This window comes from Limulus polyphemus, unplaced genomic scaffold (assembly GCF_000517525.1).
Source record: "Limulus polyphemus unplaced genomic scaffold, Limulus_polyphemus-2.1.2 Scaffold2776, whole genome shotgun sequence".
NCBI classification, from domain to species: Eukaryota; Metazoa; Arthropoda; class Merostomata; order Xiphosura; family Limulidae; genus Limulus; species Limulus polyphemus.
The window spans coordinates 131413-137845 of record NW_013668386.1 but is presented as its reverse complement, the minus strand read 5'-3'; positions in this window follow the sequence as shown (position 1 = coordinate 137845).

Sequence of the window (6433 nt, the reverse complement as noted above, 5' to 3'; positions counted from 1 at the left end):
TTTTTTTTTTTTTTTTAGAAAGGACTTGTGTCGCTAAAGTTTCGTCGGAACGAAGTTACGGAAAATTAATTAACACACGGAGACGTAACACAACTTTACCGATACACTTAATTTCAACAGTCGCTCTATAACAAACGCTAGAACGTCTCACGTGCTCAATTACACACTCTCTGACTGCAGTTCAATTACTCATTACCTACACACATTGTCCCGTCACGTTGTGACCATCTTATATATACCAGACTACCCTATATCTAATAATCTCCCGACAATTCCCGAAGGTTCAAGAGAAGGAGTGGCGTGATACTAGTCACGTGACCTCGCTGACGCAACACTGCCCCTCCTTAGTATTGTTCGTCCCGAACAATAGCCACTTACAATAAACCAATAACAATTAACAATAACTTAAAATGTATAGAATTACAAACACAAAATTACAATTCAACAAAGTCTCTTAATTTTATGGGACGTATCTTCTTCCGTACTGGTCTCCGTCTCGTTGGCTTCTGCTTCATATGGGGTTCATCTGCTTCATCAGGAAAAGTCCTATCGTCGGTAGCAGTCACATCAGTGGTAGTAACTTCATCAAGAGCTTCACCGTTTCCCTTCTCAAAATTGAGTAGAGTTTCTTCTTCGACGGTGGCTTCTTCAGGTGGCACGTTTTCAGCAGCGTCATTTGTTCTGTTGTTCACTTCATCCCAACTGAAACGTCCTGGACCATGATAACGCCAAAGCCTGTTGGCATGCACCACTTTTGGCTTACCTCGCCGACCACATTTTACCCGGAGAGTAACGTCTGAGAGACGATCCACTATGTCATATGGGCCTTCCCATGGAGAAGACAACTTGGGAGACTTCCCTTTGGTCTTCCTGGGATTATACAACCACACCTTGTCTCCTGGTACAAAGCTGACTTCAGTAGAACTCTTACCACAACATAGCTTCATCGAATCAGTAGACGTTTTCAAGTTTGAACGCGCTTGATGGTGAATATCATCCATCCTTTCCGATAACACTTCCACAAACTCTGACATATTCACAGGCAACTCTTCATAAGGTGGACGTCCCTTATGCTTGGGTCCCCTTTTAGCACTACATGTACTGCATGTCCTGCACCATTCTTCCACATCTCGCCTCATACCTATCCAGTAAAATATCTGCCGTAGGTGACTCAATGTCTTTGTAGCTCCAAGATGTCCTCCTGTTAAACTATCGTGGGATTAACGCAGCACAGCTTCCCATAACTTTCTCGGTATAACTGTTTGCCAGGTCGTCACTTTCCCATCTGCAGTTTCCCATCTCCGGAGAAGAATACCATCTTCAAGCTTCAACTGGTCCCATTGTGCCCAATAGTTCTATGTCACAGGGCTTAGACTAGACACCTTCTCCCAAGCAGGGCACAAAAACTTGCTTTTAGAAAATCAATTATTATCTTCAAATCTTGGTTTTTCTCCTGCTCTGATTTAATATCTATACCTGGTTCCTTTGACTTCAGCTTGATGACACCTGGTTAGTTCAACCTCTAACACTCACCGGGATTTGGCCTTTGTTGTTCCCAAACGTCATTTTATGAAAATTAATTACACACTTCCTCGGTAGTAAGTAGTCCAACCCTAATATGCATTCGTCTTCAAAGTCAGCCAAGTATACTTTATGTCTCTCCTTTATGCCTATGAGCTCAATAGTTACCCACACTGGTCCCCATAACTTTACAGAATGTCCTGTCACACCACAGAACTTCTGTATGGCTTCTGGTACTCCTTTGTGATCTAGCACCTTGATACTCACAAGGGTTTGCTGAGACGCAGAATCTATGACAAAGTTGCACCTTTGGCCATCGAGCTTTCCTGTTACGAAAAAATGATAATTGAATAAAATGTTATAGCATTTCGAATAGCCTTTGACTATCATGTTCCAGCCCAGTTGAAATGTTTTGATATCGAGAAAAAAGCTATGTGGTTGTTTGCGGCAAATAAGACGGAAATCTGAAATTGTATTTTTACACGCCTCTGACATATCATCCACAATGGACGAATTAAGAAGGTTTGTTATTTTAGTTCGCGCAAAGCTACTCAAAAGGCTTATCTGTGCTAGCTGCTACAAATTTAGGAGTGATAAACAAAAGAGAATGCAGTTAGCCAACACCAAACACTGCCAACTCTTGTGTTACTTTTTTTAAAACCCTCAAGATTGAAGATGTTTGGTGTAGGGATTCGAATCCGCTACTTGCAGATTGCGAGTCGAGCGCCCTAATCACCATCTCCAAGTTAAGAAAATGTATAGGAATATATCTACGGTTCGAGAGTTGTTTTTACTACGAATATTAGGGTTGTTTGTTTTAATGATCCAGCAGCTTAACAATTTTTGTTCGATAATACTTTTGAAAGTGTTGGATATTTGCTACATTCAACTGTATTTCCAATAAGATGTTATGTTAGGCCTATTATACTTTTGAACACTACATTCTTAATATAATACTTTAGGGATTTCCAAGAATTAGAAAAGTGTGTAATAACAGTATTTCAACCACATTATATTTGTTATATCCATTGTCGACTATGCATTTCGATCAATCCAGAGCTCTTCAGGCCGGCTAGGATACAACGAACACAGTAGTGGCCGGAATACCATATATATATTCAATTTTTTGCTACATTGTTGCAAAATGGACACAGTGTTAATTATTTCATTTAATTTTGTAGTTTGCTTGTTATTTTTTGCTAATTTCAGTTTAGATCTTAATTTATGAAAACTTTTAATTAAGGAAGTGTTTAGGTTTTATGTATTTTGTTCACGTGAATTATAAAATGAGAAACGCACAGGAAAATAAGCATTAAATAAGCCTGGTGGTTATGGTGCTCAATTCACAATCTGCATGTCGCAGAATATAAATCTGTCCCGTACATACTAGCGCTTTCTGTCGTGGAGAACATAATCAAACCAATTATTCGTTGGTAGAGAATAACTCAATAGTTAGCGATGAGTGATGTTGATAAGCTACCTTCTCTATAGTCTTTCACTTTAAAATTAGGGACGGTTAGCACAGACGGCCCTTGAACAATTTTGTGCAAAAATTAAAACAAACATAATAAAACAACATGTACTACATATTGTTTGTTTGTAATTAAGCACAAAGCTACACAATGTGCTATCTGTGCTCTGCCCACCACGCGTATCGAAACCCGGATTCTACCGTTGTAATTCCGCAGACATACCGCTGTGCCACTGGGGCTGTACTAGATATTAAAGTATTTAAAAATTAGTTACGAAGCACTGATAAAGATTGTTGTAAGTGGTGCCATCTTTTAGAGAAGAATTGTTTTAATCTTTAAACACGCATGATATACTCTGGTGGCGTTAATACCTTGAAGTAGATCTAATGATGTGAAATGTCAAATGGATAAAGTATTTTTAAACTCACCTACTACATGGACATAATTAGATAACGAAATGTGTTTTCAAGTTTTGCTGAAGTTAATTACACTTGTGTTACCATGACTCTACGAAAAGGAATAAAACCCCAGACATGAATTACGAAACTTCAGTAGAATTATTATGAATACAAAGTAATGTAATTATTAGGAGTGCATTGTAAATATATTCATAAGTGATGTCACTATAAGTCACCATCAGTTTTGTTTGTTTGTAGTTGCCCCCCAGTGGCACAGCGGTATGTCCGCGGATTTACAACGCTAGAATCTGGGTTTCGATACCCGTGGTGGGCAGAGCACAGATAGCCCATTGTGTAGCTTTGTGCTTAATTACAAACAAACAAACAATTGTTTGTAGTTAAGCGCAAAGCATACACAATGGGGCTATCAATGTTTAGCCCACTATGAATATCGAAACCCGGTTTTAGCGCTATAAGCCTTTAGACTTACCGCTGAGCGACCGGGAAGAATCATAATCAATTAACTGGGTGTGGGGGTAGGGGGTGGTAGTGAGAGATAAGGGGCCAAATCTAAAGTTAGATTAATGGGCGGTATTAGCTTGAGGGAGCAACAACACTTAAGGCTGGCTGCGAAACCTTATGCCCCCCTCCCCCGCTTACGTCTCAGAAAACAAAGATGAATTAATTAGATGTGTAAAGGCTGTTTTCGTTTCATTAAGTTTTTCACTTAAAAGATGAAAATTGAGAACAGTCAAACCAATCATTCGAACAAAAATGGCCACAGAGTTAAGAAAAAGTGTAAGCAGTGAAAGCTATCTTTATAACTGTGATGCCGTTTTATCTATTCACCTTAAGCTAGTGATGATTTGAAAACAACGTCACGAGATCTTGCGTTATTCCAAATAAAACACTTATATGGTCTTGTGAGAGTTTTGTTGTTTTAACATGGAAGAAAAAACTTAACTGCAATATTTATGATGCTTGATACACTTTCACGGAGTAGTCTCCCGATAATTCACGAAGGTTCGAGAGAAGGACGTGGCGTGATACTTGTCACGTGACCTCGCTGACGCAACAATATACTTTCACGGAGTTGTATGTGGAAACAAGTTTCAGTTTTCATTTTCGTTTCGAATCACGTCATTAACAAATATAACATGCATTTATTTACAGTCAGAATGCACGAGGTAATAATTATTTGTTATGTGACCCTACTAAACCACAAAAATGTAAACTAAACAAAAGTGACTCAAATTGAAATTGCATATAGTTTAAATACGATTTGATGTTCATGGCATAGGAATATTTGAAAATTAAACAAAAATCTGTTACGCTGTTTACGTGAAAAAGTTTGATTTGGTTATTCTTAAGCACAAAGTTACACAATGGGCTATCTGTGATCTACCTACCATGGATTACGAAACATGAATTTTAGCGTCATAAATATACAAACTCACTGCTGCGTCACTGGGTGAGTGGAGAGGACACGAAAATTATCATTTTGTATTATTGCGATGTGTCGACTCAGTTCCTAGAATCGTCGAAGGACATGATATTAAAAACAACTCAACCGAAAGCTTGTAGTAATAAAAAAAAATATTTATTTATAACGTGGAGAAAAGTAAACTAATTTTATTTCATTCTTCTGTAAGAAATATATATATATTCAACAGAAGACTAAGATTGAAACATATGTCATTTATTCACCAATCACATCTTTTAGTATAAACGTTTTTAATCATTTTTGAACCTAAACAAACTAAAGCGAATTCGTTAGCTGTTTGGTAAAACGTCGGGGTTTTTATATGACACATTATAACGTTTCTGCTACTTGAACTTTGTTTCATCATGTCTGTGTATTTCTACTGAACACGTGTTTCACATTTCCAGCTCAGTTGTCTTATGTGTAGGAACGTGAGATTAAGTACACTGAAGTTCATGTAACACCTGTAACATTCCTGTAGGAAACTAATATAAGTAAGCTTAATACAGTCAAGGTTACCCGTACATTTTAAATCCATTATAAATATTTGCTTATGAAAAAAAAAAAGCTTGATACAAAACCATCTACAATTAAAATTGACATTTGATAATTAATGTGAAAAATATAAGTTTATTGTTTGTTTGTTGTTAATCGCAAAGCTATATTATGGGCTATCTGTGCTGTGCCCACCGCAAGTATCGAAACCTGATTTTTAACTTTATAAGTCCTCAGTATTATCGATGACTCGCGTGGGGTATAAGGGTTCGGCATCAACATTGAATCTCAATGAGAGTTGGTAAACATGGAGGTCTTTTATTTGTTGAATTTTTGTGCAAAGCTACTCGAGTATTGACTCCCAACTGGTGGGTCGTGAGACAAGCCGGAACAGTTGTGACTGCCCTAGCTAAACTAATGAGTCATCAACTTCACATGCCGACCTTTACTACTGCACTAAATAATTAAGTGGGTCTTCAGGTGCAAAAAGTTGAGAAACCCTGAACTGGAGGGAAGGCGGCTAGTCAACACCACCCACCAACAACTCTTGGCCACTCTTTATCAACGAATAGTGGGATTGACCGGCATATTATACTGCTGTACGGCTGAAAGGACAACCATGTTCGGCGACAGGTTTCGATCCCGCGTTCCATAGATTGTGAGTCGAGTGCCCTAACCATCAAGACATACCAGGTCAAATACAGACTTACACTTGAATTTTGTATGTGGTATATCTTGCATACCAAAACATTAGAACACAATGTTTCTTACTGTCACTAATGGGGCAACATAGAAATAAATGTACTACATTCCACAATGTTATGACTGATGGGGCAACATAGAAATAAATGTACTACATTCCATAATGTTATCACTGATGGAGTAACATAGAAATAAATGTACCGCATTCCACAATGTTATCACTGATGGGGCAACATAGAAATAAATGTACTACATTCCACAATGTTATGACTGATGGGGCAACATAGAAATAAATGTACCGCATTCCACAATGTTATCACTGATGGGGCAACATAGAAATAAATGTACCGCATTCCACAATG